Source organism: Theropithecus gelada, chromosome 18, assembly GCF_003255815.1.
Source record: "Theropithecus gelada isolate Dixy chromosome 18, Tgel_1.0, whole genome shotgun sequence".
In the NCBI taxonomy this organism is placed as follows: Eukaryota; Metazoa; Chordata; class Mammalia; order Primates; family Cercopithecidae; genus Theropithecus; species Theropithecus gelada.
The window spans coordinates 63,216,687-63,232,846 of NC_037686.1; the positions used below are offsets into that span (position 1 = coordinate 63,216,687).

The 16,160-nt window shown below is 40.7% G+C and overlaps 1 long non-coding RNA gene across 1 annotated transcript; it reads right to left on the reverse strand.

Moving 5' to 3' along the window:
• Positions 1–4,894: 4,894 nt before the first annotated feature.
• Positions 4,895–7,551, reverse strand: LOC112611500. Its single transcript, XR_003116672.1, has 2 exons — positions 6,589–7,551; positions 4,895–5,589 (listed from the first exon to the last, which is right to left on the reverse strand). It is a non-coding gene; the product is annotated as an uncharacterized LOC112611500 (long non-coding RNA).
• Between the last annotated feature and the right edge of the window lie 8,609 nt (positions 7,552–16,160).

The window sequence follows — 16,160 nt, forward strand, 5'->3', positions numbered from 1 at the left end:
TTTTTTTACTCCCACCTCTAAATTTTTACTTTTTTTTTTTTTTTTTTTTTTTTAAGCCTCACAGATTTTACTTCTGCTTTTCCTAGGCTTTCAACTTTCTGGATCAAAAATAGTTTAATCTTATTTCTGTTGAATTTAGCTTTCATGTCTGCTGTTTTGGCCTAGTGGCTTTTCTTCTCTCAGATCTTCAGCTTCGTTTACAATTCATTGGTTTTTTTTTTTTTTTAATGGTTGTTTAATTCTTTTAACTTTTGTTGTATTCCAGTTTCTAGTTTTGGGGTTACCTAACCTTTTGAATCCTCTTTTTAGCAAAACGTGACTCTTGTCTTCCTTCCCTTCGTGTATGGCTTGTTTTGTTGATGGATTTACAGCTGCTTTGACCCTTGCGGCTCTAGCCAGGCTCCCCCTCATGTTGGAATTTTCCAGAACAGTTTTCCTAGACCTTCCCCTGTCAGACTTGACAGTTCCATAGGGTCTTTGTGTTCCTTTATGGAAACGGCAGATTGGATGGAGTAGAAGTATCGGTTTATGACATAATTCAGTCCTAATAGGAAGATCAGTCATAAACCCCAGGAAACAACCAATGGATCTGAGAGTGAAAAGTACCTTTTGCTTGTTAAGATTTGATTACAGGCCGGGCGCGGTGGCTCAAGCCTGTAATCCCAGCACTTTGGGAGGCTGAGACGGGCGGATCACGAGGTCAGGAGATCGAGACCATCCTGGCTAACACGGTGAAACCCCGTCTCTACCAAAAAATACAAAAAACTAGCCGGGCGAGGTGGCGGCGCCTGTAATCCCAGCTACTCGGGAGGCTGAGGCAGGAGAATGGCGGGAACCCGGGAGGCGGAGCTTGCAGTGAGCTGAGATCCGGCCACTGCACTCCAGCCTGGGCGACAGAGCGAGACTCCGTCTCAAAAAAAAAAAAAAAAGGTTTGATTACAGAAGTCAAATCCAGAGACCCCAGGAGTGTCCCAGGCCTGACGCTGGCAAAGAACCAATAATAGTGAATATGTGGGCGGGCATTCATCTCGGGGCACAGCTGAGTTTTGTAGCCAGATTCCTAGAACGCTTTCGTACCAGCCTATATTCTTCCCTCCTTACTACCAGGCAGTCTCACCACCACTTTTGGAGGAGTCATAGGAGGGAAAGACTCCCTTACATAGAGCCAAGCAGAGCTGGCTAGATCAAGGTTTATAAATAGGGCCAACTGTCTTGCCTAGAGAGAATTGTGGGCTGTCAAATCTTGTCCTTGGTTAACTTTGGCTTACAAACAGGGTAAATATTAAATTGAGCAGGGCATGGTGGCTCACACCTGTAATCCCAGCACTTTGGGAGGCTGAGGTGGGCAGATCACAAGGTCAGGAGTTCGAGACCAGCCTGAGCAACATGATGAAACCCCATCTCTACTAAAAATACAAAAACTAGCCAGGCATGATGGCATGCACCTGTAATCCCAGCTACTCAGGAGGCTGAGGCAGGATAATCACTTGAACCCAGGAGGCAGACGTTGCAGTGAGCTGAGACTGCACCACTGCACTCCAACCTGGGCAAAAGAGCGAGACTCCATCTCAAAAATATATATATATATACATTGAAAAGGAAGAGTTCCCTTTGTAATCATAAGCAATGGATTTCCCCACACCAAGAAAGCCCTAGGAGGCACAGATATGGATATGAGGGTTTTTCCGGATCTCTCACTTGGTTTCATGGGTCTAAAATGGTGGCATCCAGGGACAGTAGGATTTAATTACACTAGGTCACAAGGTGAATATACAGGTATCACTGGGTATCTGCATGGGATTGGTTCTAGGACCACCCTCTACCCTCCCCGCTCTCCTCCACCACCTGTGGATACAAAAATCTACCAATGTTCAAGCCCCTGAAAAGGCCTCTAGCTCTGTGGATTCAAACCAGCAGATACAGAGGGTCAAGAGTAACAAATGCTTTGCCTTCCCCAAAGTAAGGGATAAGTATGAACAGTAATGGCTGCCTGTGGGCATAATAGTGGCTTGAGTAATCCAATGACTTAGCCACCCAAGCAGAGTCAATAAAAATTATTGCATTTATTCATCTGTCTTTATTTCAATCTTTCCCATCCCACCCAACCAGACACTCAATACTCATTCTCCAAAGGTAATTCAAGCCTTATCTCACAATGTCTTCTCTCATTATCCCAAACCAATTGATTAACCTCTTCTCCTTGAAACTCTCATAAGCCTTAGAAAGAAAAAAGGAAGGGAGAAGATACAACCTGTTTCACTGTTGAAAATGAAGACGAATAAGTTCAATGATCCTTATAAGGATGTATGTCCTTACATGACATTTTAATTTTAAAGATGACAGAATGGCACATGACACTGTTCAGTTTTTTCTTTTTCACACCCCATCAAAACCTTCAGCTTTTACATAGAATTGTTGCTATGTTTCATTCATACTTCTCCAAATTTTCTAATGGAGACTCTTAAGCTATCACGTAATTCTGAATCAACAAAGCTTATGCAAAAGGGATGAGTTAGCAATGTAACAGCCACTCAGTGCATCAGCTTTTTGGTCATTTTGTTAAATAAGATTTTAGAGTTTCCCTGTGGGTATGAGATTATGAAATCTTCCAGTTGAAGCTATCAGTGTAGTAATAAGAAATACCTTTCTTACATGTTACTCAAAACTGGCAGATTTGTGAGATAATGATTGTCTCAGCTTTAGGTGTCCGCATTTGAAAAACTTGGATGTGGGCCGGGCGCGGTGGCTCAAGCCTGTAATCCCAGCACTTTGGGAGGCCGAGACGGGCGGATCACGAGGTCAGGAGATCGAGACCATCCTGGCTAACATGGTGAAACCTCGTCTCTACTAAAAATACAAAAAACTAGCCGGGCGAGGTGGCGGGCGCCTGTAGTCCCAGGTACTCGGGAGGCTGAGGCAGGAGAATGGCGTAAACCCGGGAGGCAGAGCTTGCAGTGAGCTGAGATCCGGCCACTGCACTCCAGCCTGGGCGACAGAGCGAGACTCCGTCTCAAAAAAAAAAAAAAGAAAAAGAAAAAGAAAAACTTGGATGTGGTGCTCTAGGATTCCTGCAGGTAGGGAGCTGGATAAGGTGACTTTTTAAAGTCTTTCCAACTTGAAATTTCTAATAAGGTTTCTAAGACAAAACCTAAATAGAGAAAAAGAATAAAAGATTTGGAGGAAAAAAAAAGCTAAAAGGAAAAAAAAAAACTTGTAACATAGTTGCAATAGGCTGAGTCCACAATGAGCCCATCAGTTTGGTATGCCCATTTCATTTAAGTTCCTGGGATAAGATCCTTGGAGTCAAGATGTAACCAGGCAGTGCATGGAGCACTTCTCTAACTCTGTTTAAATGCACCATTGACTTGTTGCCCATGACACCATCAAGAGTGTTTCTACAGACCCAGTCAGACAGCTTGGTCAGGCACAGCCCAAAATGGGCCACCCATTGACTCAGAAGCTGTTTTTCAGCCTTGAGTTCAAATTGTTTCCAGGTTTAGTCAGGGTTGAGGGGCCCTGGTTTTAAAGGGTAAAGCCAAGGTGCTCAAACAGTGTAGCAGGGAAACAGCAGTCCCAAGATGAATCCCAGACCCCTTTGACAATCCAGTGAATTTTGTCCCTTTCAAGCTCACTTTACTATTCAAATGAACTGAATGTTTAGGTCCTTCCAAAATTCAGAAGATGAAATCCTAATCCCCAAAGTGATGGTATTCGGAAATGGGGCCTTTGAGAGGTAATCAGTTCATGAGGGCTTTGCTTTCATGAATGGGATTAGCACCCTTATGAAAGAGGCCCCTGAGAGCTCATTGGCCCCTAGAGAAGGTGCTATCTATGAAGCAAGAAGTGGGTCCTCAATGGACACCAGATTTGCTGATGCCTTGATCTTGGACTTCCCAGCCTCCAGAACCATTAGAAAGAAATTTCTGTTGTTTATAAGCTACCCAATGTATGGCATTGGGTTACAGCAGCCCAAACAAGATACAAATCTTTACTTACTCCCACACCCCAAAATAGAAATACATGTAAAATTGTGCCTATAAAATAAACTACACTTCTCAAAGGTGAGTAAGGCTACTATTACTTATTGGAAAAACAAAATAATATGGTAGATCACTTTTTGATACCATTTTGGCTTATGTTTACTATTTCAATAGATGTTGAAAGTGATAACTAACAAATGAAATCATAGACACTACACTTTGCCTGGCGATGATGGGTGTGGTGTACACTGCTAGTTGCTGAGGCAACATCATGTCTCTATTTCATCCTCATTAAGAAAATTTTAATTTTTACAGGAATGGCAGTGTGCCCAGTGAAAAAACTACAGTTACCAGACTCTCTTGCAGCTAAAGGTGGTTGTGAGATGTAGTTTAGGCAAGATATACATTTATTGGGGTTCTGGAAATGTTCCACTTCCTGCTATAGCCACTTATCCTCCCTTCTTCATCTTTCTTCTTCTTCTCCTGGCTTGCTAATGTAACTCTCAGATGCTCAGCAGTTACACATGCAGGATGGAAAAGCCGAAAGGTCAAATGAGCTGGCCCTGGAGCAGTTGCACTGGGCCCTGAAATGAATACTTTCATACTGTTTGCAAGACAAATAAACCTCTTATTTGTTTAAGCAGTGTCAAAGTTTCTGTTACTCTCAGTTAAATCAATCCCAACTAGAGAGTGCAGATTGAGAAACATCAAAAATTTCCAAAATTCTATGGGTTTTATTCACATCAAGTTGTCTTCTTTATTTTCAGATGAAGGAGAGCTTTAGAAAGATGTGTTTGTTGTTTGCATGCTTCATTGCAACAGCCCTGCCACACTAGGAGGAAGACAGGTTTGGGTCCTGTCTTGGTGATAAAGGTAAAACTAAAGGACAATCAAACCTCATCAAACTTCTCTTCTGAGGTAAGCTGTTGAATACAATATTTTGTTGAACATAATAAAAACAGAGAAATGTCAACGATAATGATACCAGAATGCATCCTGTATTTCTATTAATGAGGAAACTATTCTGGAATTAATACATAGAATTGATCGTATGGCATATTGCCTATTTGCAATGTCATCCCATGCCATTCTCTATTTACAGAAAAAAAACTTCTATGTAAAAGCAAGGAAAATGAGAGAAACAATAATTTAAAAGGGGGAGCTAATTTCAGATGATGAATGCCAGCTATCAATGAACCTATACCGACTGTGTTTTTGACAAAACTAATAGTCCAAGCACCTAGAACTGTTACCCCTTTAATTGTTGATCCCTCATTTTTTAAATCACAAATATGAGTGGCTACGTGCCTTCTTCACAGGGTCGTGGTGAGAAGCAAATTGAAGCCAGTGCCATTTTTTCCACCTCATTTCCTTGGGTTGCACAATTTTGTGGGAATTTTCTGGGAGAACTTCAAAGCAGTTTAAATAGATCTGTCCCAACCATGCAATTACAGGAGCTGATGACCTTTCAGAAACAGTGACAAAGTTCAGAATCCCATTCTTCCATCCTAGATGGGTAACATCAACTTTCCTGATAGTGAGTTTGTCAGAGTCCGTTCCCAAGAGTGGGGTGGCGGGGTCAGGGGGGACTGTTGACAGGCAATGATTTCTGTGGAGTAGAAGAGAGCAAAAGAGAAAAAAAATGTGTTAGTTGTGACAGACACTTCGGTTAATTGTTCTTCATCCGCTTTTCCTTGCCGGCCTCTCAATGTAGATGCTGAAAAAGCAAGATACTCATTTTTCCAGCCACCCGTGCAGAGCCAGAGAGCCCATGACATTCAATAGATGTAAGGTTGAGAAAGACTTTCATTCCTGAATGAAAGGAGACAGGCCTGGGAGAAGAGTTTTCTCTTGCCATCTTTGTGATCTCTCCACTTCTGACGTGAACAGGGTCAAGTAAAGACTTGCTGTCTGGAAGTGTGGCAATGACTGGGTGGCCGTGAGTCATCAAACTTAAAGACAAAAACTAAACATGCTGCAGTTGTTGGAGTGGAAGGAAAGAAAGAGCATGGGACCCCATGACCAGTCTGGGAAAATCTATCTCTGAACATCTTATTAAGTACACATTGAATGTCCTTTCTTAGCAAGTAGGTTGTTCCTCCCAGCTCTAGTATCCCTCAGTCTTGAAGAACATACACTGACGCAGATGAGTGGGATGCACAAAATCATAGGGGTTCAAGAAAGGTAACCCCAAAGAAACTCAAGAACAATACAACTCTAAAAGTTAAATCATGAATAACCAGTCTCAGACTTAGCATGTTAGTTCTTGGAAATATTTACCTGGCAGAGATAAGAACCCGCTGGGACAATTTCAGGGTTCTTCAGCCACTGAATCGATTTTAAATCAATGCCAGATGCTTCTGGGAGAAATTTGGCATATCTTCTTCATTGAGAAGGGGTACAATAAGCACAGCTATAAAAATCAAGGAAACCATGAGAATGGTTTCTTATATTAATACAGCAAACATATTCCTGAAGGGACTGATAATTTCATTTTGTTTTTAATAATAATCTTTGCAATATCCTGATGGGGAGATGGAGAGATAAAGGATGATTACTACCACGTTAGAGGGGAAAAGATAGAAAGAACATGACATGAAATGATTACCTGTAAGCCATAGTTAAAATGTAGCCCCATGTAGACAGCCAGTAAGACAGCAGAGGGAAGATTCCAGATAGCTTAAGTTGTAGTCTGGCCTCTGTCCCTCAGGCACTCTCTCTAATGACTCAGCAGGTCCCAATGAGTCACTCAGTGCCTTGCACCTCCCAGAAACTAGGCTAGGATATAAAGAGAACGCAGATTAAAAAGGAAAACCAAACTAACTCATTCAAACCATTGTAATTAAGGCCACCTAGTCACTTTTTGACTCTTAAACCTTTAGAATAAAAAGCAGCAAAGGAGAAAAAAAAAATAAGGAAATCACCAGTATAAAGAAATATACAAGAATACTTAAATGTCAGCAATATTGTCAAACAACTTCTACAAAGTAAGCAAAAATGGAGTAACTAGAAGTAACAGAGGTGAGAGAAATATAAATATGTTAAGTGTTGAGAGTTAACTAGGGTTGTCAGCAAATAAAACTTTTTGCTTATTAATAAGCATGCTATAACTCTTTCAAAATAACATAAGTGGCTTGAAATAAAGTCTATATAAGCCACATGGCCTTTAAAATATAAATAACACAGCCTGAGTGGAAACCCTTGCCTAGCCACATACTAGCAGTGCCATTTAGCTTCTCCCTGCCTTAACTTTACTGATTAAGTTTATTGTGGTAGTAATAACAGCTCCAACCTCGGAGGGCTCTCACTTAAGAGTTACTTTATCTAAAATTTCTGAAACAGCACCTGGCCCAGAGTGAATACTATGCAAGCGTTTATTATTACAAGAATTGAATAATGTAATTAACAGGTATTTTAAAACATATTCATATATATATTTAATATAAACATTTGGAAGATGTAAAGAACTGATCATATCTTAGGACTTTAAGAATATCTCAGGCCGAGTGTGGTGGCTCACGCCTGTAATCCCAGCACTTTGGGAGGCCAAGGCGGGCAGATCACCTGAGGTCGGGAGTTCAAGACCAGCCTGTCTAACGTGGAGAAACCCAGTATCTACTAAAAATACAAAAAAATTAGCCGGGCGTGGTGGCGCATGCCTGTAATCCCAGCTACTCGGGAGACTGAGGCAGGAGAATCGCTTGAACCTGGGAGGCAGAGGTTGCAGTGAGCCGAGATTGCACCATCGCACTCCAGCCTGGGCAACGAGAGAAATTCTGTCTCAAAAAGAAAGAATATCTCAGCAGATTCTAAAAATTACAAAATATGAAACCCACATTCTCTGACTACATTACAATAAGTAACCAATAATTATTTTGTTAACGGTAACATTTAAACACTCCCTCTTTGCCTCAACCCACCACCACTGAATAAGGCATGTTGTTTTATAGGGGTGAGAAGTTGGTTGTAGGTGGTGGCATTTTTCCTACCATGGAACCATGAGAAATTTCCCCTTTTTCTTTGTTAAACAAGATAGCTGGTCTTGAAGTCCTTGAGTTCTGGATATCCCTGACCTAGAGGAAAGCTCATTTTGTTTTATGAGGCACATTAGGGGAAAAAAGTTTTGTTCTGGGGGTGTGAAAACAAAGTGGCCCTTCCTGGGGAGATAGTTGGATTTTATAAGACCAAGAGTTGGGAGTGTCTTCAGGTACAGGACCTTGGTTGGGGACTGGCTCCTGTCCTCCAACAGAGAACCAAACACCAGGGCTTTTGGAGCTCAGCCAAGATCCCCAAGGCCATATTTGATGTTAAGGGTGTGAAAGCCATGATCAGAACCTGTCTTCTAATAAAATTATATTGTAGGCATCTATTGTTACAAAGTAAACTATCCCAAAACTTTAAATTGTTGACTTAGAACAATTTATTACAGCTCCTGATTTCGTGGGTTTGGAATTTGGGTAGGGATCAGCTGGGTGGTTCTTCTATCCTAAGAAGGGTTGGCAGCACTCAGTGTTTTTCAGCTGACAGATGGGCTGGGCTGGAGGGCTCTAAGATAGTTTCCTACACAGGAAGGCTTTGTGCATGTGTCTGTTCAAAGATGGCTGAAGAATCCGCTTAGCAGGGTTGGTTGATCAGGGCACCTACATGTGGCTTGTGCAGCATGACGATCTCAGTGCAACCAGACATTGTAGATGGTGGCTCAGGACTCCAAGAGTGAATGAGACAGAGCACCATGGTCTTTTATAACCCACAGCAGAAGTCCTCTACTGTCACAGGTACTATTTACTGGTCAACTCAGTCACAGGCCAGCCCAGATAAAAGGGAAGGGTTCATAACCCCCTTAATAGTAGGGAGGCCAAAAACTTTGCAGCCACAACTTTAAACCACCACAGCTATGTCAGTATAAGCTTAGGGGAACATCAAAATGAACTGGGAATCAGGGTCCTTTCTCCCATTTCGTGGACTGCATAAGCCACCAGAATTCATGTGTAAATGTACCTAATGGAAGAGAAGCCAGAAGGAGGCTGATGGTTTTAATTAAATATTTTTAATCACATCAAGAAAACATCCATAAATTCTTAGTTTACTAAAGTTTTAAAATTGTTACATATTGAAAACAAATGTATTCATGTAAAAAGTACCACAGAATTTAAAATATATCTTCTTTACTGTACCTCAACAGATTTCTGCTGGCTGCTGTGGCAAATATCACACACTTAGTGGCTTCAAATAACACAGATGTATCATCTGACAGGCTGGAGATGGTAAGTCCAGCATAAGTCTCATTGAGCTTAAATCTACGTGTTCAAAGGGCTGGGTTCCTTCCTAGAGACTCTTGCGAAGAATCTGTTTACTTGCTCATTTAGGTTGCTGGCAGAATTTAGTTATTTGAGGTTGTAGAACTGAGATCCTCATTTCCCCATTCCTAAGTTCCAAAGGCCATCCACATTCTTTGGCTCAGGGCCTCTCCTTCATCTTCAAAGCCAGCAATGGCAGGTCCAACTCTTGTCAAGCTTTGCATCTTTCTCCCTCTTCCTGACTTCAGCCAGAAAAGATAACCTGCTGTGAAAGATTCAGGTGATTAGATTGTCTGCATTTAGATAAATCCAGGATAATCTCCCCATCTCAAGATCCTTAACTTAATCACATCTGCAAAGTTCCTTTTGTTACAAAAGGCAATATACTCACAGTTTCTGGGGATTAAGATGTGGATATCTTTGGAGGCCATTATTCTGTCTATCACACTCAAAGTTCCCCATCTGATTTCTAAAATCTTTTTGCTCTATTACTAGTGTATACTACTGTTTCTGGATTTTCTTGTTTAGGTTAGACCTTAGCATTAGGGCATTAACTGTTGACTTACTTTCATAAATATAATGCTGTAATTCTTTTTTTTTTTTTTTTTTTTTTTTTGAGACAGAGTCTTGCTCTGTCACCCAGGCTGGAGTGCAGTGGCCAGATCTCAGCTCACTGCAAGCTCCGCCTCCTGGGTTCACGCCATTCTCCGGCCTCAGCCTCCCGAGTAGCTGGGACTACAGGCGCCCGCCACCTCGCCCGGCTAGTTTTTTGTGTTTTTTAGTAGAGACGGGGTTTTGCCGTGTTAGCCAGGATGGTCTCGATCTCCTGACCTCGTGATCCGCCCGTCTCGGCCTCCCAAAGTGCTGGGATTACAGGCTTGAGCCACCGCGCCCGGCCTTGTAATTCTTTTATATACCCACACACTCACACACATACATATTGTTTCTTTCCTCATTCTCCCAAACGTGTTATATCCCAATTTTTGGAGGTATTCAAATTATTACAAGCCAGTAAATATTTTTATAACTAAAACATATATTGTGCTATGATTATTTTGTCCTGTGTAACTTTTCTTGTACAACTGCAGTCTCATTATTCGTCACATTTTTTCATTCACTTAATTTTCTATGTGTTGGTCATCTTTGAAGTTTTCCTCAGAATTGGAAATTATTTCTCAATACATTGGAACACAACAGATAATCTATCCACTTTTCTTTCTTCTTGAAACATCCCTACTTGCCCTCATGCTTTTTCCCTTGAACTTGGATGGATTGCTCTCTAGTCTACTATAGCTGCTAACCTTAAGATATCCTTAAGCTACGTTTAATGTCACTCCCAGTGATACTACTGAGTTATCTTATTATCACTCCCAGGATTCCCTTCATATTTCTTCTCTGTTGGGGATCACCTGTCTCTGGGTTTACTCCCTCTTTTTGTTGGAGGACATCCTCCAATAGCTCCCTGAGAAAAAGTACATGATTATTTTTTCTTTTTTAGTTTGAATGCCTTAAAATCTCTTTATTCCACTCATTTGTATGTCTATTTGTTTACTGGTTAGGCTCTGTGTAGTATTCTGGGTTGGAAATCTGTCTCCCTCTGTCTCCAAAACAAAGCTGAGATTTGTGGGGGTATGGTGTGGCCAGTGGCCTACATGGCATCTTATAGCAATGGAATGACGGAGAAGGATACTTGTGAAGAGAGAATTAACCAGAATGATGTCTCCCCAAGCACATTCTCAGGAAGATCACTTTTAGAAGAGAATAGACATGGTACTTGAGGATCTGGGAACTAATTCTTTTAAACTATCCATACCTGCTTACTGAAGAGAAGTTTACATGTACTTAACCTCTAGACTTTCATGTACTTACCCCAGTTTGCATACTGCTATTCTAAAATATCAGATCTTCCTGGAAATGTGGGAACCAAGAGGTAGAGAGACATAAATACCAGGCTGCCTCTCTTCTTTACTTATCTCCCAAAACCAGAGACAAAAAGCTTGAGCTATTTCTTTCTTCTGTTTCACATCATTTTTCCACCCTATAGAACACCAGTAAAAGTGGTTTGGTGGCCTCTTTGTGATTTTAATGTTCAGTAACCTAAATTTCTCTAGATTATAGAATCCGGAATACTCAAATATGGCCATCAGTGATGACAATTGTCCTTTATTATTTTTCATTTTAAAATTTATATTAGAGGTTGGGTGCAGTAGCTCATGCCTATAATCCCAGTACTTTGGGAGGCCGAGGCAGAAGGTTCACTTGAGCCCAGGAGTTCGAGACCAGCCTGGGCAATATGGCCAGACCCCAACTTCATAAAAAAATATAAAAAATAGCCAGGTTTGGTGGTACATGCCTGTAGTCCCAGCTGCTTGGGAGGCTGAGATGGGAGGATTGCTTGAGCCTGGGAGGTTGAGGCTACAGTGAGCCAGATCACACCATTGCATTCCAGCCTGGGTGACAAAGCGAGACCTTGTCTCAAAAAAAAAAAAAAAAATTATATTAGAAACTTGCATGGTTCCCTTTGAAAGATATGAATTTAAGATCTATATGCATTTTAGATTTTTAAAAAGACATCTTTTTTTTTTTTTTTTTTTGAGACAGTTTTGCTCTTGTCACCCAACCTGGAGTGCAATGGCACAATCTCAGTTCACTGCAACCTCTGCCTCCCGGGTTCAAGCAATTCGGCCTCAGCCTCCCAAGTAGCTGGGATTACAGGCATGTGCCACCATGCCTGGCTACTTTTTGTATTTTTAGTAGAGACGGAGTTTCGCCGTGTTGGTCAGGCTGGTCTTGACCTCCTGACCTCAGGTGATCCATCCGCCTCGGCCTCCCAAAGTGCTGGGATTACAGGCGTGAACGACCACACCCAGCCAAAAGACATCATTTTTAAGGATTCAAGTTAAGAAGGAAAAGAAAGACTTCAAGAATTTTCTAATCACCTGTATATTGTGAGCAATTTTGGCATATGTGCCTGCTAACATCATGCTAAAAATTATGATTAATTTTAGAAACATTTTAAAGGAAGTCATCAAGTCCTAGAGACTAGGTATTATGGCAGTCTTATAACCTTATGCTCTAAATTTTTATAATCTTCTTGGGAAGGCAAGACAGTTATATAGTGAACAGTTAAGCAGTCTATGATTAATTGCCAAAATGAGTGCTAGAAAGATATAATCTCTGATTCACTATCAGGAAAGACCAGGGCTGTTAGGGAATTTGCCCCAGAACTTTATTTGATAATCTATTTAGATTAAAAAGAAAATCGTCAACTATCAGGTAGTAAGAAATGCAATAGAAAATTTCATACTAAAATTCAGAATTACCTTAGTTATATTCTCAACTTCTGGGTCCAGACATATTCATTTCTACCACAAGTTCTGAATAGAAGTAAACATTAAGATATTAAAATTGAATTTTCACCCTAAGGCTAATATGGAAATGAAATTTAAAAAAAAATACATCTATTGCTTTTACAAGAGCTTCCTAAGAGATTTTAGTTATGTGAACATTTATATGTCTTGCATTTTAACTTCCTGAGGGAACAATAGAAATATATTCCCACCCTGCTAAGGGTTTACCACCCAGTTCCTATAGAGAGGGAAATCCTTTCAACTCAAATAGTTTAACAACAGTGTTACAGTTTAAGGCTCTATCAATTAATGATGAAGGATAACAATTTAGTAGTTGATAAATATTACATATTTGATGTCTGTAGATTAACTCTTTCATGCCATTGAGCTAATAACACATATTAATTAAATTAAATGCAGGTTTCACACTTAATCTTCCCATTACATGGCAAATGTAGATAGCTTGAAAAGTCACAAATGACTTGAAACAATATAAATGTGTAGGTATTTCAGTATATGTCACAAAGGGAAAAAATATTTGGTTCAAATTGTTCTAAAGCTCGAGTTCAAATTTCCCTTTCTAGTTGACATTTGCTGAATTTCTGGAATCCACCAATTGTCTTTAAATTCTAAACAGGGAAAAACTACTTCCTTAGGAGTAAGGAAAAAAAACTGATGAAAATTAAATCACTTTTTAAGGCAATCACAAACCAACCATCAACTATCATTACTAGGGAAATATGTTTAGGATTGGGAAATAAGAGCTCTTTGAGTGGGATGCTGAAGGCATAAATATAAACTACACACCACACCTTAGCTGTACTTGCCAACTGAGGCTTCAAAAATTAATGGTTTCTAATAAGTAAATTACATTCATATTTTTCCCATAATCAAAAGATATAGATCAAAGTTTGGCTTCACAATCTTGTTGCCTTCTGAAGAGGCATTCTCATGTGAAAAAGAGGCCATTGCCTAGGTCAGTTAAGAGACCAGCTTAGACAGTGATCAAAGCCATGAAAAACCCATTTTGTAAATTATTCAGGGACATGTAGACACACTCATTGAGAGCTCCAAGGTCACAGCAAAGCAAAGTATTGGTGTACATTTCTGCCTTGTGCCCTGGCATATTTTTTTCATTAAAATGGCTTCATTTGGAAACCCATAAGAAAAAGCACTGCTGTACCAGAGGAAGAAAAAGAGGTTGTAGATTTTAAACTTTAATAGAATCGTTTCAGCAACTTATATGTATTTTTTACTTTTAATCTATTTGAATGTGATGGCTGTAGGCAATATGTTGGAATTGAATCTTTAACAACTGCAAGAGTCTTGTTTATGAAAGAAAATTTTGTTAGATACTGGAACAACCTGAACAAATGCAACACAGAATTGTTAAAAATGCTATTTCTGGAGATAGAAAAAATGCTGTGCTAGGTTAAGGTGGCAAGAGCAGAGCAAAAACAGTTAACTGCAGGAATGTTTTCCATTCCAGAGTAAATCTGCCTGCTCAGATAATAAAAGACAACCAAAACCCTCTTGGTTATGGTTGGGTTTGTGCACATTTTGTTGTTGTTGTTGTTGTTGTTGAGATGGAGTCTCGCTCTGTCGCCCAGACTGGAGCACAGTGGTGCGATCTAACTTCCTTTTTTTTTTTCTTTTTTTTTTTATGAGACAGAGTCTTTCTCTGTCCCCCAGGCTGGAGTGCAGTGACACAATCTCAGCTCACTGCAACCTCGGTCTCCCGGGTTCAAGCAATTCTCCTGCCTCAGTCTCCTGAGTAGCTGGGATTACAGGTGCGTGCCAAGGCACCCGACTAATTTTTTGTATTTTTAGTAGAGATAGGGTTTCACCATGTTGGTCAGGCTAATCTTGAACTCCTGACCTTAGGTAATCCGCCCACCTTGGCCTCTCAAAGTGTGCACAATTTTTAAACCACTAAAACATCATATACACCATGCAGAAATATTACAACTAAACATATAACTGAATGGGAAGAAAGAGAGGAATCTGGGGCTACACAAATAGGACAAGAGACCTCAGGTTAAAAAGCTGAGGTGGCCCACCCAACCACCAGCTGGGATCTGAGCCACCCTCACTGTTATGAACTGAATGTTTGTGTCCCTCTAAAATTCATATATTGAAGCTCTAACACACCCATGTGTCTGGTATTTGGGGCTGGGGCTTTTCGGGGGTAATTAGGATTTGATGAGGTCATGAGGGTAGGGCCCCCCAATAGGATTAGTGCCCTTACAAGAAGAGACACGGGCCAGGTGCGGTGGCTCACACTTGTAATCCCAGCCCTTTGGGATCCCAGGCCAAAACAGGAGTATCACTTGAGGCCAGAAGTTCAAGACCAGCCTGGGCAACATAGTGAGACCCCGTCTCTATTAAAAATAATAGTAAAAAAAAAAATAGCTGGGCATAGTAGTGTGTGCCTGTAGTCCCAGCTACTTGGGAGGCTGAGGTGAGAGGATTGCTTGAGTCCAGGAGGTCAAGGCTGCAGTGAGCGATGGTCATGTCACTGAGTTCCAGCCTGGGTTTTAGAGCAAGACCCTATCTTTAAAAAATAATAATAATAATAATAAGAGTAATAAGAAAAGACACCAGAGTGCACTCATGTTTGTGCATGGGTGTTCTCTCTTCACGTGCTTTCTCTCTCTCTCTCTGTCTGCATACACTAAGGAAAGGCCATGTGAAAACATGGCGAGAAGACGGTCATCTGCAGCCCAGGAGAGAGACTCCACCAGACACCAACCCTGCTGGCAACTGTGAGAAATAAATTCCTGTTATGTAAGGTGCCCGGTCTGTGGTATTTTATGGTAATTGTTGGATGCTTAAAATGTTCATGCAAGGAGTAAAACTTCAAGAACCTTAGAAGGAAAAAAAGCCTAAAAAAAGATTCCTGGAAGAAAACAACAGCAGGGAGGCTGAAGAGCCAAACAGAGATGTTAGCAGCTATGAAATGCTGGGGAGACAGTTGCTGGAGTTCAAGTAGAGTGGGTTTGGTAAGCACTCAAGCTTTAAATCAAGACCTCAGGGTGGCTGTGCCAGAAGAGTAAGGAAAGCTTAAATAGGCCAGACTTAACAATGCCTACGACCAAGTTTCAAAGGAATCTATTACCTAGCCTTTCTTCAACAAGAAAACTTAACCATCTTTGAAGGAAGGCAGTAATAGTTCAGAGCTTCTAAAATTTTTCGTCCACAATGTTCAGCATCCAGTCAAAAATTATCAGTCATGCTAAAAAGCTGGAACAAGAGACCCCAGGCCAGACAGTAGGAGAAAACAAAACAAACAAACAAAAAAAACTAGAAATGTGCCCAGATGGGAAATCTCAGCTGAGAAATGGAAACTCCCAAAAAGAATCAAGTGGAAACTCTACAACCAAAAAATACTATATCTGAAATTTAAAAATTGATTGCATAACAGCAAATTGGAGACTTGAAACTGTCAGAGTTGGTCAACTTGAAGCTAGATCAATAGAAATTATATTCTGAAGACCTAGAGAAGAAATGGACGGAAAAATTCAGTAGCCTCA